The sequence below is a fragment of the Scyliorhinus torazame genome, chromosome 9 (genome assembly GCF_047496885.1).
Source record: "Scyliorhinus torazame isolate Kashiwa2021f chromosome 9, sScyTor2.1, whole genome shotgun sequence".
NCBI classification, from domain to species: domain Eukaryota; kingdom Metazoa; phylum Chordata; class Chondrichthyes; order Carcharhiniformes; family Scyliorhinidae; genus Scyliorhinus; species Scyliorhinus torazame.
Genome location: NC_092715.1, coordinates 98,876,212 through 98,903,006, shown reverse-complemented (window position 1 = coordinate 98,903,006; position 26,795 = coordinate 98,876,212). Strand labels below are relative to the sequence as shown.

Below are 26,795 nucleotides of genomic sequence, written 5' to 3'. Positions count from 1 at the left end.
ATTTTCATTTGCCAGCAAGTAGGGATGTCACCACAAACAATGCCTATAGCAACACACAACCATCATGCAATGGTTCCTTTGGTATTAGTATTTCTATTAAAATGAGTTATATAAGTCAGGAATAGATGCACTGTTGAAGCCCATTCCAACATTCATGCTGATCTATCTTAAATTCACCCATATCCCTTGTTAGTCTTGCCTCTCAGAAATCTGACGATCTCAGTCCTGAAAATTTCAGCTGATCCATCATCCACAGTCTTTGCAGGAGAGGGTTCAAAACTGTCACTGATCTTTCCTGATTTTATGGGCCTAGCTCTAATTTTAAGATTGTACATCTTATACTGGATTGCTTCACCAGCTGAAATACTTTCACTCTACCTTTGCTGTCATGTTTTCATCATTCAAAACACCTCACAGATTTGTTTTTAGGCTATAGGACCATTGATATACATGCAAGCATGCAATTATAACTTGAGAGTTTTGTTTTCAGGCCTTAAAATCCTGGCAGTAATGTTAGATTTGTGCTTACCAGCAGTATCCAGTGCTGAATGTAAGAGATTTTGTAGGGTTAGTGTGAGGGTACTACACTGCGTAAGATCACTGAGTACCCAATAGAGACACACCTCCAGTAACTTCATGTAGCCAGACACTCTGGCATCCAACCATCATGAGAGATCAGAGATCTCCAAGCTTCCCTTCCCATAGAAGCCACAAGCAGTTTCCTGTCAAACTGTGTTTCTTATGAGCTCTCCCAGCTTTACAGCTTCCTTCTCCTGCCCTGGCCAGCTTTGTACAGAGTAGGCGGAAACTCCAGCCCTTCCAGAACCTTGTGATTGGGACTCAGTGTACCTAAGTCCTCGCCATTTTCTGAACTATTCCAGTTCAATTTTCCAGGGAATGTTTTCATTCTTTCATGGGATATGAGAGTTTCTGCTAGCAAAGCCAGGATTTGTTTCCCATCCCGAAATGCCCTTGAGAATTTGGCACCTCAATTCTTAGTAATGCTGTATCAGTTGATAGTTCCGAAGAAATGAGGTGGAGTTGGAAATGACATTTATATTTACAAGATCTGACAGCAATTAAAACACATGATGTAGCTGCAGATAGGTGCCAGTTAACTATTGGATATTGCCTAATGTAGATAGAGTAGCACTACTGGACTAGTAGCTCGAGAGACTTGGACAAAGATTTGCAGACACAAGTTAAATCCCACCATGACATTTTGTGAACTGAATTCAGTTACTTAAATAAACCTGAGTTTTATGCACCTCAATCAAGCCTGTTTTTAACAGAGGAGTACATAAAACAGGACAGGTGGCAGGTGCTATCTGGGGGTTGGGGGGGAGGGTGTGAATCCCCTAGTATCAGTAATGGTTTCCATTAAACTATTAGATTGTTGTAAAAGCTGTGATATTATCAGGTATTGCAGTACCCGAGAGGCTGAAGACCATTGGTTAAACCTAGGAGTTTACCATTGGCTGTTTGGTATGTAGCTCCGCCCTGACAGGCGGTGTATAAGAACCGGTGCTGTCCCAGCAGCCCTCATTCTGTACCGAAGCTGCTGGGGAACAGTTCTAGTCTATTAATGCCTTCAGTTATGTTAATATCTTGTCTTTAATTGTAATTGATCGTGCATCAATTTAATAGACTGCACTTAAGCTGAAAGGATGGATCTCCGAATCAAGCCGGAGTGTCTACAACGCAGCCCCAACGCGGAGAACTCGGCGGCGATATTTAAGCACTGGCTGGCGTGCTTTAAAGGCTACCGAGAGACGGCCGGAGGCACACCCTCAGGAGAACAGAAACTGCATCTCCTGCACTCAAGGGTAACCCTCATCGAGGAGGCAGAGGACTTCGATGCTGTGATCAAACTGTTAAAAGGACATTATATCCGGCTTGTAAATCAGGTGTACGCACGTCAACTGCTTGCAACTAGACGGCAAAGCCCCGGGGAATCGTTGGAGGAGTTCTACCGTGCGCTACTGGTGCTGGGGAGAAACTGTGGCTGCCCGCAGGTTTCGGGGAGCGAGCACACGGAACTCCTAATCCGGGATGCCTTCTTAGCGGGTATGAGCTCCTCAGAAATCCGCCAAAGATTCTTAGAAAAAGACACCCTGAGACTTAGAGAGGCACAGGCCCTGGCAGGGTCCATGAACGTTGCCTCCAGAAACGGCAATCCTATGTGCCGACCGCGCGGCGGCCCCCTGGGCTGCGTGGCATCCCACAGCGGCAGCCCCACAGACTTTCCCCGTGTCCCCGCAGGCCTGCACTGTAAGACGGCCCGCTAACTCTGTCGGGCCCCGCTGTTTCTTCTGCGGGCAGGTGAAGCATCCCCACCAGCGCTGCCCGGCCCACACCTCCACCTGCAAAGGGTACGGCAAGAAGGGCCATTTTGTGGGGGTCTGCCAGGCACGAGCCGTGGCCGCGGTCTCCAGCAACTCTGGACCGCCGCGGCAACCTTCCCTTCGGGCCCCATGTGGCCAGCACTCACCGCCACCCCCCCTATCCTAGGGCCACGTGCGACCCACGGGCGTGGCCATCTTGCCCCTCGGACACCACGCTGGACGGATGGGCGCCACCAGTTTGACCATCCCCGACGCCATTTTGTCCATCCCCGACCACCATGTGCGACCCATGGGAGACGCCATCATAGATGGGGCCCCGAGCACGGCCGACTACACACTGCCCGATCAAAACCCACAACTACTTCATCTGGCCTCGGTGACTCTGGAACAAAATCGACCTCGGACACTCGCAACAGCAACGACGACGGTCTTCCCCTGGAAGTCCTCCTCCAGGACCTCGCTCCCAACCTGGCTAGCAACACCCGGACCCATCCTGCTCCAGAGGCACGTGCGGGCGCACATGTCGGACCTATTGGTCGAGAGGGTCCACCTGCTGCACACTAACCCCCAGTACGCCTACGTGGCGTTCCCTGACGGCCAGCAAGATACAGTCTCCCTTCGGGACCTGGTGCCCACCGGAGCCCCACGCGCACCCGAACCATTACCCCCACCCCCGCCACCCCTCCACAGCACTTCACAGGAGGGTCAGTCCTCCTGCCGCTCTAGCCTAGGCCCTCCCACCCACTGACGCCCCCTACAGGCACCCCCCTCTCGCGTCAACCGTTTGCCCCACCAGCACCGTGACGAAGCTGCCATGGAGGCTGAAGCCACGCTCCCGGAGTCGCAGACACCCGGACCCCCACCAGAATCACCACCGAAGCTCAGACGATCCAGGAGGACGACCAGGCCACCCAATCGACTGATTGCTTCAGTGTAACTGGAACTGGAACTGTAAATGAACACTGAATGTATATATCTTCCACGCTTGTAAATATTCTCGACAACCCTGTAAAGAGGTATCACGGTACCTCCATATCTGATCATACCATGTTGGATGCAATTGTAACCACTGACCACCACCCCCACCGGACTATTTTTTAACAGGGGGTGAATGTGGTATTACCAGGTATTGCAGTACCCGAGAGGCTGAAGACCATTGGTTAAACCTAGGAGTTTACCATTGGCTGTTTGGTATGTAGCTCCGCCCTGACAGGCGGGGTATAAGAACCGGTTCCGTTCCAGCAGCCCTCATTCTGTACCAAAGCTGCTGGGGAACAGTTCTAGTCTATTAAAGCCTTCAGTTATGTTACTACCTCGTCTTTAATTGTAATTGATCGTGCATCAAAAGCTAAATTACTTTACTAAGGGATGGTAGCTTGCTGCCATTACCAGGTCTGTTTGACAGTCTGGGCTCCAGACTCACATCAAAGTGATTGACTCTTTCTTAACTACCCTGCCAATCCACTTAAGACAGTTCACCCATCGCTGATAGCTGACCTTTCTGGGGATTTCCACTTTCTGTGAATGGACAGATGATAATTGGATAAAGAAAGAATAAAAAATACTTTAGGTCTATTACCATTTTATTAGAATTAAAATCACTAGAAAGTAAAGTTTTTTAAAATCCTAGCATGACTTCTGACCATTTGAAGTGCCCCTGTGTCTTTTGTTGTTTATAAAAAAATGTTCCTCATCAAACTATGAGGACCTTCAACATGAGGGGAAGATTGCTTCCTGCTTTCTAACGTCTCTCCCACCTCCTCCCCATGGTGTGGGGACCATTGGGATTGGTGACACGCAATACTGACTTTAGATAAATGGATTTCCCGCTGTGGTGAATGTGCAGCTCCCAGTATTGATCCAGTCCTGTAGTGGGGTTTGTCTGAGTTTCACTGCACCATGAGGAGATGCCAGAGTAATTTCTCTCTCCCACACTAAGGTAAGCATCCTGTATATCACAAGCCTACTTTAATGTTGATGAATGACTCAAAGGGCCGTTTCTCAAGACAGCCGGTTCACCAAACTGCCTCAGCCAGAGACTCGGGCTGTAAATAATGCAATTGGGACTGAATGATATCCAAGGGGGCTGATATTAACCCCAGAGAGTTAGAAACCTGTAAACCGAATTTGCAACTCTTATCTGAGGGCGGGGGATAAGGAGGTTGGTGCAGGCGGAATATTATAATCTCGCCGCCTTTAAGCAATGAGAGCAGGTTGTTAGCGTGATCCACATTGTACAGAGGAACCCTATCCTTTTATTGTACTGGGGTGGAGGAGCTGATGGCGGTCAGTGCGGCTCACATACAGCATTCCCACAGTAAGTAGTTTTATCAGTTTTTTTCTGGAAATATATAACGCATGTGTACTTTTTCTCGAATTAAATATGATTTCTTTACACACTTGAAAGTGCCTTGAATAATAAACTTTAAACTTACGGCAAGCATTTTATTTACAGTATAGGGAAAATAAATTCCCCGGTTGGATTATTGATTCACAGAGCAGATGACTGCTTCATTAACGTAAACGTAGGTTTTGTTGATTCGTATAAAACCTACTTTTTTTTAATTGAACACGGGGCATGCCAACGAGTTACTGTGCCAGACTGATGAGGCGTCCCTTTTCTGTTAGCATTATTTTCAAGATATTGGTTGTAAAATATCAAGGACTGCAGTTAAACTGTCACTGTCGTTTGTTTTAGGGGTGCTTTGATTCAAAAGTAGCAGCTGAGCTCTGCAGCACGATCTGTCCATAGAACACATTAAAGCAATGTGTCTCCCCCGCCCACGTTAACATTAAAATGCTGTATTGCCACTCGGTTAGACTCTCCTCATGTGTTCATCTTAACGCCCTCTACTGAACAAAATGCTAACTGAAATGCTTTTTCTAATGTCAGCTTCAGCACGATATTTCAAAAGTGACCATGTAACTATCAAAAGTAATTCAGTTGATTCATCAACGTGATCAAAGCAAAATTGGAGTAATGGTTGATAAGTCAGTTTCCTGGGTGGGGGGGGAGAAGGGTGAGAGTTGAGTATTTGACAATGGTGTCAATTTGGAGTTCAAATTCTGTTTTGCAAGGTTTGGCAGTATTGTTGAAAAGGGGATTTCCTTGCTATGTGCAAAACCTTCCTCTCAGTTGTGGCTGACTTAGCAGAGAAGCACATTCTTTACTCCATTTTTACTCATGGTCATGTCATACAAATGTCCATTTAGTTTACCCTCCAAACATATTCCTTCGAATATGTTTGCCAGCTTAGTTTCTGCAGGGTTTTAAAAAAACCTGGATCTGCTAAAGTAACACTTGTAGAACCACAACATATTATTTCACAAGATTTTGATGGTTGTGTTTCTACAAGTTTCAAACCACCAATTAATGACATCTTGTACTTTTATAGCACTTTTCATGTGGAAGGAGATGTTTCAAAGTGCTTTACATTGAGGATAAACCAATGGAAGTTGAGAAGATAAAAATAAAAAGTGGAGGAGGGTAGGATGAGTGCTGAAGGCAAGATTGAAGAGGTTTAAATGGGGACAGGAGAGGGACTTTAATCACAGTCTTTAAACTGGAGTAGAACTTAATTAATGTGAACTAGATTTAATCTATCAAGATATCTCTGCAAGATGAGGTGATGGAAAGAGGGCCTAATTTGTGTCAGAGAGACCACAATATCTTTTGGGACACTATTGAGGAAAAGGATGATTAAAAAGTGTACGGGCAGATGATAGAAAATGAAGGGAGACTTGCTGTGGGGAATGGGAAGGATGTGGAACAATACGGAACGGAAGAGAGGTTTGTGCGATTATCTCCAGAAGGAGTGAACCATCTGGGAAAAAAACAGTAAAGTGAAGATTACGCAATTAGGGTGACGAGAGATTGGTGGAAGAATAGCAGTGTATGGGATGTTGAGCAGGAAGGGTTAGGGATAAGAATTGGAAGTAGCGAAAGACAGGAGTGGATATTTACAGAGGTGGGTAAGAAGTCAAAGGTGCTCTGTTCTAGGATTCCAGCAGTTATATTTGGAACAAGAATAGATTATAACATTGAATTCAGATGGAAGATGATGACAAAGCCCACTTGGTGGAGTTCACATTTTACCCTGACTTTCTTTATGTTTTGTCAACCTTGCTGTAAAATAATAAGGAGATTAGAGGGCCCCCTAGTAGTTTTCAGTTTGGTAGAATTGGATCACATGTGAAAGGGCGATTCTCTCTGGATGTTTGCCTCAATTGTGAATTCTAGTCATACACCCAGATGATTTTGTAGTGCAATCATTTAGTATCCTTTGGTTCATTTGAAGTTCTGTAACTGAAGTCCACACAGGATCTTATTCACAATGAGATTCAAATCATCATTTAACACTGCACGCTTGCTTTTAGTTTGATTGAGCTGTTTGTTATGTATTTGTGGTGCTCTCTTCCGAGACAGTTTAGGATAGGTGCTTGTAATTGCACTTGTCCTCATGCCCAATGTCACTTGACACAGAATTACCAGAGAACCATCTCGGATTACCTGCTTCCAAATATGGAAGTTTTAGCAACTATCTAAGAGAGAAGCACTTTCATCTCATCAGATAGGAGCAAAATCAGACCAGCAAGCAATGCAGCCAGGCAGCTCAAATTCAGCTCTAAAATTATTCTCCTCTGACCAAAATTAATAAACATGTTTACCCGAAGAACAAAGCTTCAGAGGTGGCGATCTGAATTCCACGTGCTAATTGAAAATAGGAGTGTGTGCCATGTGGGCACAATTTGTCACATGGCAATTTGCATTAATTGTGGCCTAATTGGTACCACAATTTTAAAATTATATAACTTCATGAAATTATTCAAAAATATCCATTAGTGTTTGTGGGAATACAAAGGAGACTTAATGGATGATTTTGATCATAAAATAATTGTATAAGTATTTTACAAATATCAAATCAGATAAAAACATAAGCAGCCATTGCCAAAAATAAATAATTAATCGGGTATGCAGTTACATAAATTATGCTGAAACACAATCTTAACCTGTATATGTATGATGAAAATATTGCACACAGCTTCTCAGTATTCTCCTCCTCAGGGAAAATGTTTTCTTTTGAAATAATAATTTTTTTCAAATAAAGCTGGTTCTAACCCAGGGACTCTTTAACTGTCTCTTTATTTAAAAGTAGAAAATATTTATAACAGATAATATTTAAGCGATTACCACCCTGGCTCTGCTCCGTGACCTGGAATAACATTGCATCATAAGGAAGAAAAGACATAAAAAAGGAGAAGGAGTTAGTGATATGGCCCCCCCTGAGTCTGCTCCATCACACAATAAGAACATGGCTGATGTTCAACCTGAACTTCATTTTCCTGACAGATCCCCATATCCCTTGGAGTTCAAAGGACTATCAATCTGTGCCTTAAATATATTCAGTGACTGAGCATTCACAGCCCTCTGGGGTCGAGAATTCCAAAGATTCATTATGCTTTCAGTGAAGAAATATTTCCTTACCTCAGTCCGAGAGTCTTTATCCTGATACTATAAACCCCTAGTTCTAGAGTCTGCAGTTGGGGAAACAGCTTCTCAGTATCTACCCTCTCAAGCCCTCTCAGAATCCTATATGTTTGAATTAGTTCACCTTCTGTTTTCTGAAGAATATGGGCCCATTCTACTCAACCTCTTCACATAGAACAACACTATCATCACAGAAATCAATTTAGCGTATCTCCTTGATACCCCTGTAAGCCAACCATGTCGGTTCCTGGGTATAAGCACCAAAATTGTACACAATATATCAAGTGTGGTCTTATAAAAGATCCATAGAATTGCAGAAAGACTTTCTCAATTTTATACTCCAATTCCCTTGTAATAAAGACCAAAACACCATTTGCCTTCTTAATTGCTTAGTGTATCAGCAATTTCATTTCATATACCCAAATCCCTCTGAACACCAATATTTAGAAACATAGAAAAAATAGGAGCAGGAGGAGGCCATTCGGCCCTTCAAGCCCGCTCCGCTATTCATTATGATCGTGGCTGATCATCCAACTCAGTAGCCTAATCCCGCTTTCCCCCATATCCTTTGATTCCCTTTGCCCTAAGTGCTATATCTAACTGCTTCTTGAAACCATACAATTTTTTGGACTCAACCACTACCTTGGAAAATGAATTCCACAGGCTCACCATTCTCTGGGTGAAGAAATTTCTCTTCATCTCTGTCCTAAATGGTCTACCCCATATCCTCAGAATGTGACCCCTGGTTCTGGATACACCCACCATCGGGAACATCCTTCCTGCATTAACCTTGTCCAGTCCTGTTAGAATTTTATAGGTTTCTATGACATCCCCCCCCCCACCTCATTCTTCTGAACACCAGTGAATACAACCCTAATTGATTCAATCTCTCCTCATAAGTCAATACTGACATCCCAGGAATCAGTCTAGTAAACCTTCTGCATTCCCTCTATAGCTAGAACATCCTTCCTCAGATAAGGAGACCAAAATGGCACACAATATTCCAGATGTGGCCTCACCAAGGTCTGTATAATTGCAGCAAGTCGTCCCTGCTCCAGTAGTCGAATCCTCTCGCAATGAAGGCCAGCATACCATTTGCCTTCTTTATCGCCTGCTGCACCTTCATGCTTGCCTTCAGTGACTGGTGTACGAGAACACCCAGGTCTCATTGCATGTGCCGCTCTCCTAATTTATGGCCATTCAGATAATAGTCTGCCTTCTTGTTTTTGCTACCAAAGTGGATAACCTCACATTTATCCAGATTATACTGCAACTGCCATTCATTGTCCTGCATTTTGGAAGGTCTAATGCAGGTAGGGAATATACAGTGAATGGTAGAACCCTCAAGAGTATTGAAAGTCAAAGAGATCTAGGAGTACAGGTCCACAGGTCATTGAAAGGGGCAACACAGGTGGAGAAGGTAGTCAAGAAGGCATACGGCATGCTTGCCTTCATTGGCCGGGGCATTGAGTATAAGAATTGGCAAGTCATGTTGCAGCTGTATAGAACCTTAGTTAGGCCACACTTGGAGTATAGTGTTCAATTCTGGTCGCCACACTACCAGAAGGATGTGGAGGCTTTAGAGAGGGTGCAGAAGAGATTTACCAGAATGTTGCCTGGTATGGAGGGCATTAGCTATGAGGAGCGATTGAATAAACTCGGTTTGTTCTCACTGGAACGAAGGAGGTTGAGGGGGAGACCTGATAGAGGTATATAAAATTATGAGGGGCACAGACAGAGTGGATAGTCAGAGGCTTTTCCCCAGGGTAGAGGGGTCAATTACTAGGGGGCATAGGTTTAAGGTGAGAGGGGCAAGGTTTAGAGTAGATGTACGAGGCAAATTTTTTACGCAGAGGGTAGTGGGTGCCTGGAACTCGCTACCGGAGGAGGTAGTGGAAGCAGGGACGATAGGGACATTTAAGGGGCATCTTGACAAATATATGAATAGGATGGGAATAGAAGGATACGGACCCAGGAAGTGTAGAAGATTGTAGTTTAGTCGGGCAGCATGGTCGGCACGGGCTTGGAGGGCCGAAGGGCCTGTTCCTGTGCTGTACATTTCTTTGTTCTTTGTACTCACTCAACTTGTCCAAATCACACTGAAGGATCTCTGCATCCTCCTCACTGCTCATCCTCCTCCCCAACTTGGTGTCACCTGCAAATTTGGTATGACATTTTGTTTCTTCATCCAAATCATTAATGTATATTGTGAATAGCTGGGGTCCTAGAACCGATCCCTGCAATACTCCACGAGTCACTGCCTGCCAGTTTGAAAAAGACCCGTTAATTCCTACTCTTTATTTCCTGTCTGCCAACCAGTTTTCTATCCATCTCAATACACTACCCCAATCTCATGCGCTTTAATTTTACGCACTAATCTCTTATGCGGAACTTTGTCAAAAGCCTTCTGAAAGTCCACTGGCTCCACCTCATCAACTCTATTAGTAACATTCTCGAAGAATTCAAGTAGATTTGTCAAGCATGATTTCCCCTTTACCAGTTTGGGCTGAAGGGCTGTCTCCGTGTTGTAGATTCTATAATTCTATACTGATCACCTTCAGTTCCTCCTTCTCACTAAACCCTGCATTCTCCAACATTTCTGGTACCTTATTTGTGTCCTCATTTGTGAAGACAGAACCAAAGTATGTATTTAGTGTCATATGAGAGTACCTTTAAGAAATGGGTGTTTATAAATGGGTAGGTATATAAATATCTGTAGTGAGAGAACCTTTAAGAAGTGGGTGTTTATTACTGCAGTGATGTCAGAGAGTGGGTGGAGCTGGGCTGTCTGGCAGCTTTTTATTTTCATTTTTGAGCAGGCTGCAGGGTGTGTTTTAGTTTTGTTTTCAGTGTTGGAGCTGCAGTCACAACCAGAAGGTGTATGAATCTCTCTCTGTAATCTAAAGACTGTAAATCGATCCTGGTGATTTAAAACTAATAACAGTAGTGACTTTAACCTGATGTGCTTCTGGTAAAAGGTGTTTTAAGTTGTATGGATGTTAAAAGGAAAGCTTAAAGGATTACTTATTGTTGTATTCTTTGGGGGTTAGAACATATAGAACAATACAGCGCAGTACAGGCCCTTCGGCCCACAATGTTGCACCGAAACAAAAGCCATCTAACCTACACTATACCATTATCATCCATATGTTTATCCAATAAACTTTTAAATGCCCTCAATGTTGGCGAGTTCACTACTGTAGCAGGTAGGGCATTCCACGGCCTCACTACTCTTTGCGTAAAGAACCTACCCCTGACCTCTGTCCTATATCTATTACCCCTCAGTTTAAGGCTATGTCCCCTCGTGCTAGCCATTTCCATCTGCGGGAGAAGGCTCTCACTGTCCACCCTATCTATCCCTCTGATCATTTTGTATGCCTCTATTAAGTCTCCTCTTAACCTTCTTCTCTCTAACGAAAACAACCTCAAGTCCATCAGCCTTTCCTCATAAGATTTTCCCTCCATACCAGGCAACATCCTGGTAAATCTCCTCTGCACCCGTTCCAAAGCCTCCACGTCCTTCCTATAATGCGGTGACCAGAACTGTACGCAATACTCCAAATGCGGCCGTACCAGAGTTCTGTACAGCTGCAACATGACCTCCCGACTCCGGAACTCAATCCCTCTACCAATAAAGGCCAACACTCCATAGGCCTTCTTCACCACCCTATCAACCTGGGTGGCAACTTTCAGGGATCTATGTACATGGACACCTTGTATTTAAATTGATAGTTGCTAAGATGTTCACTGTATGTTTTAAAAAGGTTAACTTGAGTTCATAAAATAAACATTGTTTTGTTTTTAAAAATACTTTTCCATTTCTGCTGTACCACACCTGTAGAGTGGGCCGTGTGCTCCCCATATCGCAATCTAGTAAAAGTTGTGGGTCAGGTGAACTTCATGATACGCTTTGTTCTCTAAACCCTGGCCCATAACATTAGTTACTCAGCTTTTGTTTGTCCCCTATAATACATTCCTCTGTTTCTGACTGTAAGGGACATACATTTGTCTTCACTAATCTTTTTCCCTTCACGTACCTATAGAAACTTTACAGTCAGTTTTTATGTTTCCTGCAAGCTGACTTTCGGACTCTATTTCCCCCTTCTTAATCAATCCCTTGGTCCTTCTTTGCTGAATTCTAGACAACTCCCAATCCTCAGACCTGTTGTTTTTCTCGGCCAATTTGTATACTATTTCCTTGGATCAAATATTATCCCTAATTTCCCTTGTAAGCTTTGGATTGGCCACCTTTCCCATTTTACCTTTGTGTCTGACAGGAATAAACAATTGTTGTAGTTCCTCCATGCGCTCTTTGAATGTTTTCCATTGCCGATCCACTGTCATCCCTTAAAGTATCATTCCCCAGTCGATCATAATCAACTCACTCCTCATTTTATCGTACTTTCCTTTGTTAAGATTTCAAATTGACTTTATCAGTTCAAAGTTGTGCCATTCGGCATGAAGGCCACACCTTTTTAAAAAAAAAAAAATGAGTGCGCCCAATTAATTTGTTCCAATTAAGGGGCAATTTAGCATGGCCAATCCACCTAGCATGCACATCTTTGGGTTGTGGGGGCAAAACCCACGCAAACACGGGGAGAATGTGCAAACTCCACATGGCCAGTGATCCAGAGCCGGGATTGAACCTGACCACACCTGCTACCTTTCAGAGACTCCCAAATAAAGTTATTCAGACTGAGTCACTGCAAAATTTTGACACAAACTTACAATAGAATCTCCTCATTCCCGGATACCTTAAAATCTCTCTTCTTGTGGGGGCTTTTGGAAAATCCCAAATGGGCTGTATTTTTGCATCTCGTGGGGCCATTTGACCGTGTCCCACAATAATATCCCAAAAATGAAATTTGGGCTTTAGTAAATTTGCTTTTCGTTGGATTCATGAGGAGATTGGCTTCTCAAGTGGCAAACAGTGAGTGATGCAGATGTTCTTCCCAACTTTGACTGAACATCTCAAAGTCATCAATGTATACAGTGACTCAGTCTGAATAACTTTATTTGTGAGTCTCTGAAAGTAGCAGGTGTGGTCAGGTTCGATTCCGGCTCTGGGTCACTGTCCGTGTGGAGTTTGCACATTCTCCCCGTGTTTGCGTGGGTTTCGCCCCCACACCCCAAAGATGTGCAGGCTAGGTGGATTGGCCACGCTAAATTGCCCCTTAATTGGAAAAAATTAATTGGGTACTCTAATTTTTTTTTTTTAAAAGGTGTGGCCTTCATCCTGAATGGCACAACTTTGAATTGATAAAGTCAATTTGGCATCACAAATACGGAGATCTCCTTTGCCTTTTCGGACAAAGGTACTTGCCTAAAGCCCTTTCGCAAGTCTATCTTTGTGATGGATTAGACTGTCCAACTATTCCGATGTAATCATCCAAATGTGGAATAGGAAACAAATCCCTCTTGGTGACTGTATTCATTCTCCTGTCGTCTACACAATGTCTTTGTGTTCCATTCAGCTGCCGTACCAGTACAATAAGGGAGTTCCATGCACGAGAACTCAATTTAATATCATTTTGGAGCATATATTCAATTTCCTATTGTCCTTGTAATTTTTCTGCAAAGTGGGGGGTGAATGTCATGCGACATAAATCCAAGGTCCTGGTTGAGGCCGTACTCATGTGTGCGGCACTTGGCTATCAGTTTCTGCTCGGCGATTCTGCGTTGTCGCACGTCCTGAAGGCCACCTTGGAGAACGCTTACCCGAAGATCAGAGGCTGAATGCCCTTGACTGCTGAAGTGTTCCCCAACTGGAAGGGAACGTTCCTACCTGGCGATTGTCGCGCGATGTCCAGTGTCCTCTGTAAAGATGGTAACCCAGGCCTGTCACCGCTCAGCTCTCAATCTTTTCGGTGCCATTTACAGCGGGACCGGAAACATTTTACTCGGGAGTTAAAGCCTCCACGTGGTATTTATGAAGCCTCCCGGCCCACTCCACAGCTTCTACTGCTCCCCGGTTCCAATCCTGAACGTCGCTCGATTGTTTGTTTCCTGCTCTTCGTACTGTCAGCGACAACCCAGAATCGGCGAGCAGAAACTTATAGCCAAGTTCCAAACACATGAGTATGGCCTCAATCGGGACCTTGGATTCATGTCGCATTACATTCACCCCCCACCATCTGGCCTGGGCTTGAGAAATCGTACCAACTGTGCTGGCTTGAGACAATTCACACCTCTTTAACTTGTGATTATCCCTCTCTCCAGTTGCTCCGTTTGGACCTGTAAAGACTTAATTACCTGCAAAGACTCCCATTCAAAGTATTGTATTGCATCTTTGACTTTGTCCGTATATATGTTTCTGGAACCCACTTTTTCATTCATCTGAGAAAGAAGCAGTGCTCCGAAAGCTAGTGATTCAAAACAAACCTGTTGGACTTTAACCTGGTGTCTTAATTTGATGTTCTCTCTTTATTTGTTTCTCTTTCTAACATTGCTCACTCCTGCAGTTACAAATCCCCCTGCAAAGCTGTCTCTTTCTCTCTTTCTTCTCATTCCCTTTGGAAAGCTCTCTCATTGACATTTTCTTCCATTTCTATTTTTTTATTTTATTTCTCTTTGTAATTATAATTTAAATAATTCAATTTTCCTACTTGTTGAAGTACTGGGTCTATCTGACACCGCTTGTGTATCTCAATGGGTTTCTAAGTTTCAATTATTGCCACATTCTTACTCTTTGTAAATAATCTTAATTCCAATTTACCTTCCTGCTAACACCTGCTAATCTTGTTACTGGAAAATTGCATCTCATTATTCCTCTTGACGTCTGCTAATCTTGTTATTTATGTTTTGTTCTCATCTTAAGTTCATTGTTAACCTAATTGATTTTCCACGATTTCTTAACACCTGGCACTTGTTACTTGCTACTTATCAGCCCAAGCCTACATGTTGTCCAGGTTAACTGTAGCAATGACAAAATGATTCACGATAGCTTTATAATCTCTCGATGAATATAGAAAAACAAGCAAACAGTTTTGCCTGCTGTCCTAAATTTAAATTTAACTGGACCTAATTCAAAGTCTCTGAGCTATTTCTATTTGGCACAGCAAAAACTTTATTTCTGTAGCACCTTTGGCATAAAACATTGTAAAGTACTTCACAGGAGTGTTACAAAACAAAATTGTATGAGGAGATAGTAGGGCAAGTGACCAAAAGCTTAGTCAAAGAGATACTGTTAAGGAATGACCTAAATGAGAAAAACGAAGTGTCTAGATGGAGAAGCTTTGGAAGGGAACTCAAGAGCTTTGGTTTTTGGCTGTTCCTGACAGATCCACTAATGATGGAGCAAGTACAATCAGGGATGAACTTGGCTAGTCGGCAGGGGGGGGTTACCCCCCCAATCCGGCTGATCACGTGGAATGTGAGAGGCCTAAATGGGCCGGTTAAGAGGGTCCGAGTGTTCGCGCACCTAAAGGGACTGAAGGCAGACGTGGTCATGCTTCAGGAGACACATCTGAAGGTGGCAGATCAGGTCAGGTTAAGGAAGGGGTGGGTAGGACAGGTGTTCCATTCGGGGCTGGATGCGAAGAATAGAGGGGTGGCAATACTGGTGGGAAAGCGGGTGTCGTTTGAGGCCAAGAACATAGTAGCGGACAAGGATAGCATATCTTGTGGATAGCACAATTGCTTCACAGCTCCAGGGTCCCAGGTTCGATTCCGGCTTGGGTCACTGTCTGTGCGGAGTCTGCACGTCCTCCCCGTGTGTGCGTGGGTTTCCTCCGGGTGCTCCGGTTTCCTCCCACAGTCCAAAGATGTGCAGGTTAGGTGGATTGGCCATGATAAATTGCCCTTAGTGTCCAAAATTCCCCTTAGTGTTGGGTGGGGTTACTGGGTTATGGGGATAGGGTGGAGGTGTTGACTTTGGGTAGGGTGCTCTTTCCAAGAGCCGGTGCAGACTCGATGGGCCGAATGGCCTCCTTCTGCACTGTAAATTCTATGATCTATGATCTATGATCTAAGGGAGACCGATACGTGATGGTGAGTGGTAGGTTGCAGGGGACGGAGGTAGTATTGGTGAATGTATATGCCCCGAACTTGGACGATGCTGGATTCATGAAACGGATGTTGGGGCGTAATCCAGACCTGGAGGTAGGGAGCTTGATAATGGGTGGGGATTTTAACACGGTGCTGGACCCAGCATTAGATCACTCCAGATCTAGGACGGGGAAGAGGCCGGCTGCGGCCAAGGTGCTTAGGGGGGTTTATGGACCAGATGGGGGGGGGCGTAGATCCATGGAGATTTGCCAGGCCTTTGCCCAAGAATTTTCTTTTTTCTCCCACATACATAAGGCCTACTCCCGGATAGATTTTTTTGTTCTGGGCAGGGCACTGATCCCGAAAGTGGAGGGAACGGAGTATTCGGCCATAGCCAGTTCAGACCATGCCCCGCATTGGGTGGAGCTAGAGAGGAGAGGGACCAACGCCCGTTGTGGAGGTTGGATGTGAGACTGCTGGCAGACGACGAAGTGTGCGGGAGGGTGCGGGGGTGTATCGAAAAGTATCTGGAGGCCAACGACAACGGGGAGGTGCAGGTGGGAGTAGTATGGGAGGCGCTGAAGGCGGTGGTCAGGGGAGAGTTAATCTCCATCAGGGCTCACAGGGTGAAGAGAGAGGGCAGGGAAAGGGAGAGGTTAGTGGGGGAGATTTTAAGGGTGGACAGGAGCTATGCAGAGGCTCCTGATGAGGGACTACTCAGGGAGAGACAAAGTCTCCAGACGGAGTTCGACTTGTTGACCACAGGGAAGGCAGAGGCACAATGGAGGAAGGCACAGGGGGCGATATATGAATATGGGGAGAAAGCGAGTCGGATGCTGGCACATCAGCTCCGTAAGAGGATGGCAGCAAGGGAAATCGGCGGAGTCAAAGGTGGCAGGGGAACTACGGTGCGGAGTGCGGGGAAAGTGAATGAGGCATTCAAGGCCTTTTACGAGGAGCTGTATAGGTCCCAGCCCCCAGGGGGAAAAGAGGGGATGCGACGATTCTTGGACCAACTGAGGTTCCCGAGGGTGGAGGAGCAGGAGGTGGCTGGTTTGGGGGCGCCAATTGGGGTGGAGGAGCTGGTTAAAGGACTGGGGAGCATGCAGGCAGGGAAGGCCCCGGGGCCGGATGGGTTCCCGGTGGAGTTTTAAAGGAAGTATGTAGACCTGTTAGCCCCGTTGCTGGTTAGGACCTTCAATGAAGCAAGGGAGGGGGGGACCCTGCCCCCGACAATGTCGGAGGCGACGATCTCTTTGATATTGATGCGGGATAAGGACACACTGCAATGTGTATAGGATCGTATAGACCGATCTCGCTCCTAAACGTAGATGCTAAGTTGCTGGCAAAAATGTTGGCTACGAGGATTGAGGATTGTGTCCCAGGGGTGATTCATGAGGACCAGTCGGGATTCGTAAAGGGCAGGCAGCTAAATACTAATGTGCGAAGGCTCCTAAATGTGATAATGATGCCATCGGTGGAGGGAGAAGCGGAGATAGTGACAGCCATGGACGCGGAGAAGGCCTTTGATCGGGTAGAGTGGGAGTATCTCTGGGGAGGGTTTATAAGTTGGGTTAAGCTCCTGTATAAAGCCCCGATGGCGAGTGTGGTCACGAACCGGTGGAGGTCGGAGTATTTCCGGCTGTATCGAGGGACGAGGCAGGGGTGCCCCCTGTCCCCTCTGCTGTTTGCATTAACAATTGAACCTTTGGCCATGGCGTTAAGGGAGTCGGGGAAATGGAAGGGGGTGGTTCGAGGGGGAGAGGAACATCGAGTGTCGCTGTACGCAGACGACCTGTTGCTGTACGTGGTGGATCCAGTGGAGGGGATGGTTGAGGTAATGCTTGAGGTAAAGTTTGGAGACTTTTCGGGCTATAAGCTCAATGTGGGAAAGAGCGAGCTCTATGTGATCCATCCGGGGGACCAGGGAAGAGGGATAGACGACCTACCGTTGAGGAGGGCGGAAAGGAACTTTCGATACTTGGGGATTCAGGTAGCTAGGAGCTGGGGGGCACTGCACAAACTTAATTTGACGTGGCTGGTGGAACAGATGGAGGAGGATTTTAAAAGGTGGGACATGCTGCCACTCTCGCTGGCGGGTAGGGTACAGTTGGTTAAAATGGTGGTCCTCCAGAGGTTTCTTTTTGTATTCCAATGCCTCCCAATTGTGATCACTAAGGCCTTCTTTAAGAGGGTAAGCAGGAGCATTATGGGATTTGTGTGGGCGAGCAAGACCCCGAGGGTAAGGAGGGGGTTCCTGGAGCGTAGCAGAGATAGAGGAGGGTTGGCGTTGCCGAATTTGGGTGGTTACTATTGGGCAGCCAACGTGGCAATGATCCGTAAGTGGGTGATGGAGGGAGAGGGGACGGCGTGGAAGAGGTTGGAGATGGCGTCCTGCAAAGGAACGAGCCTGGGGGCGCTGGTGACGGCACCGCTGCCGCTCTCGCCGACAAGGTACACCACGAGCCCGGTGGTGGCGGCAACGCTAAAGGTCTGGGGGCAGTGGAGGCGGCACAGGGGTGCGACAGGAGCCTCAGTGTGGTCCCCGATTAGAGACAATCATCGGTTTGCCCCAGGAAGGATGGACGAGGGGTTTCAGAGCTGGCATCGGGCAGGGATTAGAAGAATGGGGGACCTGTTCATTGACGGGACATTTGCGAGCATAGGGGCGCTGGAGGGGAAGTTTGGGCTACCCCTGGGAAACGCTTTCAGGTACATGCAAGTGAGGGCATTCGTGAGGCGGCAGGTGAGGAAATTTCCGCTACTCCCGTCACAGGGGATTCAAGATAGGATGATTTTGGGCGTATGGGTCGGAGAGGGCAAGGTGTCGGTGATATACCAGGAGATGAAAGAAGAGGGGGAGGCTTTGGTAGAGGAGCTGAAGGGTAAATGGGAAGAGGAGTTGGCGGAGGAGATTGAGGAGGGGTTATGGGCTGATGCCCTAAGTAGGGTTAATTCCTCTTCCTCGTGTGCCAGGCTTAGCCTGATACAATTTAAGGTGGTTCAAAGAGCGCACATGACGGGGGCGAGGCTGAGTAGGTTCTTTGGGGTGGAGGGCAGATGCGGGAGGTGCTCAGGAAGTCCGGCGAACCATGTCCATATGTTTTGGTCATGCCCGGCACTGGAGGAATTCTGGAGGGGAGTTGCGAGAACAGTATCTAAGGTGGTGAAAGTCCGGGTCAAGCCAAGCTGGGGGCTAGCACTATTTGGAGTAGTGGACGAGCTGGGAGTGCAGGAGGCGAAAGAGGCCGGCATTCTGGCCTTTGCGTCCCTAGTAGCCCGGCGAAGGATCTTGCTAATGTGGAAGGAGGCGAAGCCCCCCAACGTGGAGGCCTGGATAAATGATATGGCAGGGTTTATCAAGTTGGAGAGGATAAAGTTTGCCTTGAGAGGGTCTGCGCAGGGGTTCTACAGGCGCTGGCAACCGTTCCTGGACCATCTCACGGAGCGTTAGATGATGGTCGGACAGCAGCAGCAGCAACCCAGGGTGTGAGGGGGGGGGGGGGGAGGAGGGGGGGACATCGTTCGTTGGGGGGGGGGGGGGGGGGAGGAGGAGGGGGGGGGCGGTGAAGGGAGGCTTCTCTGGGGGGCATTTGAGCAAGAAAACACATGTATGATCCGGAAACTGACATGTACGGGATGAATCCAATGTACAAATGTCTGTATTTTATTGACTTGCCATGTTCATGTCTTGCCACGCAAGCTTTCTTTTCTTTGTTACGGGGGGGGGGGTTGTTTGTATGGTGGAAAATATTGTTGAAAAATTCTTAATAAAAACATATTTAAAAAAGAGAAGGATGAGTCAGGTTACATTTTATTCTTGATGTGGGTGTCACTGGCAAGGCCAGCATTTGTTTCCCATCCCTAATTGCCCTTGAACTGAGTGGCTTGTTTGGCCATTTGAGAAGGCAGTTCAGAATCAGCCACATTGCTGTGACTTTGGAGTCACATGCAGGCCTGCCAGGTTAGGATGGACATTAGTGAACCAGATGGATTTTCATGATCACCACTATTGACACCAGCTTTCAATTTGAGATTTTTAAAATACTAATTGAATTTAAATTCCAATATGGTGGGATTTGTTCTGTCCCCATTGCACTAAAACCTTTCATGCTAAGATAGGATTTATCAGCTACCTTCGCACCCATACAGTTCAATGCCTGGATAACAAATGAAGATGTTCTTCTCTAATACTGAAGGACGAACGATGTGTGAAGATAACTTGCGTGTGAATTTTATTTGCGTGTGAATTTTATTTAAGTGTGGGAGAGTTGCACATCATCAGACTCATTCACTTCCCACATCTACCTGTTTCCAGTGGCATTCTCTGGATGGCTTCTATCCTGATTCTTTAATTTGTTCGAGTCCAGATGACTGGAGATAGAACAGGACACAGTAGATTACCAGGACATCTTCACTGTCTTGTCATGGTTTTCATGCTCCACAACATATTGCTGATTCTGCCTTCCAGTCTGTTGAACCTATTAGTGGTTTATTCTGCAATGTCTGTCAGGCTTCACATGACTTCACATGCTCAGGTAGACCAGCCATGTCTCACCAAGGGCTTAGGCCCATTGATTACCCTCACCTGGTTTAGCCCGTCCCTGGAGACGGTTTTCCGGGGTATGGCCGCTGTTGCATGCATACAGCTGCTTGGAGCCACACGTAAGAACTGGGTGTGAGGTGGGGTCCAATGCAGGCAATCTGCTCTTAGAAGAGCACAACATGAGACATTTCTGATGCCTAACATTATTCAACTTGCCCTGACTTGATTAATCTTCAGCTGAAGCTCTCTGGCAAGCTTTTGTTACCTTTAGACTTGACGATTTTACTGCACTCTAAGCCAGCCTCCTACATTTATCCTCTATATACTTGAGGTAATCAAAAGCTGGGCTCCTCACGTCCTAGCTCATACCAAATCACATTCACCTGTTACCCCTGTCCCTGCCCACCTACATTAAACAACAGCCCCATTTAAAAATCCTCATCCTTCATACCATGACCTCACCCATCTCCATCGCTATTATATCCTCCAGACCTAAAGCTCTCCTCTAATTCTGGCCACAGAATTCTCTTTTTTAATTGCACCAGCGTTCGTGACCATGCCCTCAACTGCTTAGATCTTAAGCTCTGGAACTGCCTCCCTTAAGGCCGCTTTAACCAAACTATTGGTCATCTGGCCCAATATCTGCCCATGGACTCAGTGTCAAATTGTGCTTAATGTGAAGCACCTTGGGATGATTTATTATGTTAAATATGCTTTATGAGCACAGGTGGTTGTTAATCTTTTCCACTGATATTCTGAGATGGAGAATTTCCACTTTTAATATCAGTGACACTAATGGAGCTGGAAGAGACAAAGCGACACAGCAGTTTCCACAAAAGTTCATGGAAGCACAATAAAAAATAACAAATTAAAGAATCAGGATAGAAGTGACCTTTGAGCTGCTGAATGAATCTAATTCATCACCCTAAACTTACTGTTATTTGTGGCTGGGCAACGAGGAAATTTGGATGTCCAATCGATATGGACGTCATCATTGTCTGGTGCAATTCCAGCATATGAAAAATGACACAGCAGGTGTTAGGATAAAACCTTTTGCTGCATTAAAATATGAATAATTGTTCCTGCTTTTAGGATTGACCCCCTCCCCACAAGGCCCATTGGAAACTTGAGCGCTGCACAACAGCTGCAAATGTTGTGAGTTGAGCCAACAGAACCATTGTTTTGTGTGTTGCTATTGTCAGTGACTGAAGGAAAACTGAAGATTTAACTGACAGGGAGTTATCCATTTGTAATGCTGCCAAGAAACCTGTTACTGACTGCTCTTGGGAAACCATAGTGAGTGTGTAAGCAACTTCCGCTTCCAGTATGTGATGTGGTTTCCCTTACCATTTAGAATCATCATAGAGTCATAGAATTTACAGCGCAGAAGGAGGCTATTTGGCCCACCGAGTCATCACTAGCCCTTGGAAAGAGCACCCTACTTAAGCCCACTTCCCCATCGTATGCATAGCCAAGTAACCCCACCAAATCTTTTAGACACTAAGGGGCAATTAATATTTGAGTCATAGAAATTAGTTAAGGAAATTTAATACCTATCCTGGGCTGGACTCTCTTGCGACGGGGCAGAGAATCCGTTTTGGCTTCAAAATCGTGAGGGGCGTCAGTTTTTTAATTCTTCGCCCCCTGAAAATCGGCGTACTAAAGGAGTATGCCGCTCCGAGTATCCACTGCCTCAGGCCATTTCCTGAGGCCTGCCCATGATACTCCGTCCCTGACCGGCTGAATTCCCAATGGCGTGTTACTTGTGCACACACCGTCCGGGAAGCTCGCGTGGCGGCTGCGGACTCCGTCCGGGTCCGCCATAGTTGGGGGAGGGCCGATCGGCGGGCAGGGGGGGTTCATTCGGAACTGGGCGCAATGTGGGCGGGCGGCTGGGGGCGCGCAAGCAGTCGAAGGGGGGCACTAATTTGGCAGTCCAGGTCCACGGGCTGAGTCCGCCATGGAGCAAGGCGTGGCCGCTGCAGGTCGCCGCCGTGTGCATGCGCGGCCTCTGAACTGGAAGTGCTGGGGGCCATATCAGCAGCTCGAGCTGCGAGCTCTATGCCGGCTACCTGCTAGCTCCCAACAAAACGGGGAATCGGTGGCCTTTTGCCGCCAGTTTCGCTTGCGTAAAAAGCAACGTTTTTATGCCGGCCTGGGGATTTAGTCTGCAAAATGGAGAATCCAGCCCCCTTTCTATTGTTTGGTTATGTACAGACAGTAACTAGGGGCGGCACTGTGGTTAGCACTGCTGCCTCACAGCACCAGGGATCCAGGTTCGATGCTGACCTTGGGTGTCTGTCTGTGTGCAGTTTGTGCATTGTACATTCTCCCCGTGTCTGCGTGGGTTTCCTCCGGGGGCTCCAGTTACCTCCTGCAGTCCAAAGATGTGCAGCTCTGGTGGATTGGCCATGCTATATGGCTCCTTATTGTCCAAAGGTTAAGTGGGGTTTCAGGGATAGGGCAGGAGAGTGGGCCTTGATGGATGCTATTTCGGTGGGTCTTTTCAGGATTGATGGGCCAAATGCCTCCTTCTGCACTGTAGATATTATATGGTTGTACCCATGGGAGAAGCCACTCAGACTGTTAATCAGCCTGTGAATTCTTTCACTACTGCACACTATTCTCCAGGAAAAGACATGGGTCAGAATTTTACGCATCCTCCCCAATCTCTGGCGGGTTCTGAGGTTGGAGAGATGGTAAAATTGCATGAACAGGATTTCCTTCGGATATTTTATGGTGAGGCAGGTAGAGCCTCAGACAGGAAACCTGCCTATGTCCCTATTAAGGCCCTTGAGTGGGATGGGGTGGGCCTTAATCTGAACACCCCTTTATATTTTACGTGCCTGACTTCTGAACCCACCTGATAGCAAGATCACCACCCACCTGGCCCCCCAGTCAAGCCAGGACAGTTGGTAGGATTTTGTAGGCCCGATGGTGGGGGATGAATGTAATGCGACATGAATCCCAGGTCCCGGTTGAGGCCGCACTCATGTGTGTGGAACTTGCAAAATCCTACCAACTGTCCTGGCTTGACACAATTCACACCTCTTTAACCTGGGGTTACCCCATCTCTGGATCTGTAAAGATTTAATCACCTGCTAATGCTCGCATTCCAAGCATTGTCTGGCATCTTTGAATCTGTCTATATATATGTTTCTGGAACATACCTCTTCATTCACCTGAGGAAGGAGCAGTGCTCCGAAAGCTAGTGACATCAAAACAAACCTGTTGGACTTTAACCTGGTGTTGTAAAACTTCTTACTGTTTTCTTATAACAGCAGCAGGTAATGTGCTGTCCCATTTTGTAGAGGCGAAAGACTTGAGGAACATTGGAGCAGCAGTAGGTCATTCAGCTCTTGAGCTTGCTTCTCCATTCGGTATGGTTATGACTAATTCTCCATCTCAACACCATGGGCTGGATTCTCCGCACTCCGCCGCTGAAATCGCGACTGGCACTAGGGCAGAGAATCCATTTTGCCGCACAAAATTGGGACCGGCGCCGGTTCTCTGTATTTCCCGGCCCCGAAAAGCGGCGTACTCGGAGAGTACTTCGTGCTGTATAACCCTGCCTGTGGCCCTTGCTGGCCCTGTCTCCGACCGGCAGAAGTCCTGACGGCGTGGATCTAACATGGTCCTACCGGTCGGGATACTAGCGTGGCGGCTGCGGACTCAGTCCGCGGCCGCCCTGCTCGGGGGTGGGCGGATCAGAGGGCAGGGGGGCCTCATACGCGGCCGGGCAATGTTTGGGCGGGCAGTCAGGGTCGGGTACACGGCTGATCGGGGGCACTATGTTCAGGGTCCAGCTCCTCGGTCTGAGTCCGCCATAGAGTACTGTGCAGCCGCTTGAGGCATGCGTGGCCTCTGGCCCGTAAGTGCGGGAGGCCGTATCTGCAGCAAAAGCTGCTTGTTTTATGCTGGTTCACTGCTAGCCTCCTGCAGGGCGAGGAATATGTGACCCTTTCACGCCAGTTTTTCTGGCGTGAAAGTCCACGGTTTTTACGACGCCGTGGGGACATAGTCCCCAAACCAGAGAATCCAGCCCCATATTCCCACACTCTCCCCATACCCCTTGATGCCTTTAGAATCAAGAAATCTATCTGTTGCCTCCTTAAATGTGTTCAGTGACTTGGCCTCCTGTGGTAGGGAATTACTCAGGTTCGCCATCGTCTGAGCGAAAAAGTTTCACCCTCATCCCAGTCCTAAATGGCCTATATCATGAGTCAGTGACCTCGGAAGACCCCACAGTACAATTGCAAGCCTAATTTAAATGTAAACATTTCCTGCCGCATTTCCTAGGGTACAGGAAAGCTGGATGCAAAATGAAACCCGCGGCTGCCAACTCCAGAAGTAAAGCATTTGGGTTAGTAGGATTCGATGCACTCCCCTGGGTCTCTCATGGAAGCATGTAGCCTCCCTTCTGTCGATTACAGCTTTCCTCGCCCCTGCTGCAATTGCTGATATAACTCTGTACCACCTCCCTTTACAGCTCTGATATTAAACACCACCCCCAGCTACTAGTTATCCTGCCTGACAGCAGACCAATCTGTCAACTTATTATGTGGAAAATGGAATTTTAAAAAATGATAATGAGGATTGGGTGTTAAAGCTGGCTGGAGCTGCACCTCTGGCCCTGTCGGGCCCTCAGTTGTTGTGTAAAAGGGACAACGTTACCTTTGTTGATGGTGGGTGGGTGTCCATGACACCCACATGATGACATTGGTGGGAAGCTATTCTGTCGATCAAGCCTCATTATCAGGAATGAACAGCCAGCTTGATTCATGCTACCAATTGGCTGTTTAGGAGGATGAGTTCTTCTGATTTAAAATCCATCTGCAGTGTTTAAAGGGAAGGTGCACATTTTTGTGCCTCAACATTGGAACAGTTTCTCCATTATCAGGGAAGAATGCTACTACGACCAAGGACCCCAGATATGCAGTTGGTGCCTCAGAGGCACTCAGTTACTAGTCGGAGGGAAGGGATTTTCTCATGTGCTGGCAGCAGTGTAGCGAAGGAAGACAAATGCCGCTAGTATTATGTTCAGAAAAAAACAGAAATACTGCAAGCAATGCAGTGGTCTGAACAGAACTGCTGTGGTCGGATTTTCATTCACATCTCCTTTGCACCGTGCACTACTGCACTTCAACCCAGCATGACCACGCTTTCTCTCTTCTCATTCTGTGATTCCCACTCCAGAGCAGATGTACACTTCTCTGCCCCTCCTTCTGCTGTCACTTTTTCTTAATTTCTGGGACGTGGACTGCGTTGATGGGGGAGGGTGGGGGGGGGGCAGTACTTTTGTTCATCACTAATAGAGATGGAGATGGGGTTGCAGTAATAATAATCTTTATTAGTGTCACAAGTAGGCTTACATTAACTCTGCAACAAAGTTACTGAGAAAATCCCCGAGTCGCCATACCACGGCATCTGTTCGGGTACACTTAGGGAGAATTCAGAAAGTCCAATTCACCTAACAGCACATCTTTCAGGACTTGTGGGAGGAAACAGGAGCGCCCGGAGGAAACCCACGCAGACATGGAGAGAACATGCAGATTCTGCACAAACAGTGACCCAGACAGAAATCGAACCAAGATCCCTGGCGCTGTGAAGCAACAGTGCTAACCACTGTGATAACGTGCCGCCCAGTATAAGGGTATCTGGCATAGCAAAGGTTAATATGGGACATGAACATGAACTATACAATGGTGAATTAAAGGAGTCTGCACTGGGTGAATCACCAGCACTAGCAGGTGGCAGCTAGTACTGGTGGAAAAGAGGTTCTGAGTGCACGCTCTGGGAGGGAAATCTCAGATTGTAACTTATTTAAAAATTAATTTCCGGGATGTGGGCGTTGCTGCTTTGGCCAGTATTTATTGCCCATTCCTAGTTGCCCTTCAGAAACTGGTGATGAGTTGCTTTCTTGAACCGCTGCAATCCTGATGGAGTAGGTACACCCACTGTGCTGTTAGGGAAGGAGTTCCAGGATTTTGCCCCAGCGACAGTGAAGGAATGGCGATATATTTCCAGGTTATGATGGTGAGTGACTTGGAGGGGAACCTCCAGGTGGTGGGGTTCCCAGGTAACAGTGGATAAAGATGAAGACCTTATTGGCCCAGTCTATAAAAGGGGCGGGATTCTCCAATAATGGGGCTATGTCCCCACGCCCGCGAAACAACGGGCGCGAATCACTCTGGACTTACCTGGAGAAAGTCCAAGGTGATTCTCCGATTTGCAGGGGGCTAGCAGGGCCCCAAACTGCTCGTCGCAGCCCCAGCAGCCGATACGGGGTCCGCGCATGCGTACAGCGGCGGCCTGTGTCGGTCGCCCCGCATGACATGTCGGACTGAGTCCGCAGCCGCCACGCCGAGTTCCCGCCGGGTGGAACCATGAGAGAACCACACTGTTGGGAATTCGGCCAGCTGCACTCAGT

General features: G+C 46.9%; 1 protein-coding gene across 5 annotated transcripts in view; it reads left to right on the top strand.

The window, feature by feature from the left end:
* Window positions 1-26,795, top strand: part of mctp1a (multiple C2 domains, transmembrane 1a) — a 1,185,582-nt gene that overhangs the window by 341,659 nt on the left and 817,128 nt on the right. The window contains exon 1 of one of the 5 annotated variants that reach the window (XM_072516304.1): window positions 4,167-4,284. The exons of 3 other annotated variants lie outside the window; for them this stretch is intronic. The gene's annotated coding sequence lies outside the window, so the exon portion shown is untranslated. Of the gene's footprint in view, window positions 1-4,166; window positions 4,285-4,444; window positions 4,663-26,795 lie in introns of those variants that run through there. One more of the 5 variants, XM_072516305.1, reaches the window with a different exon arrangement.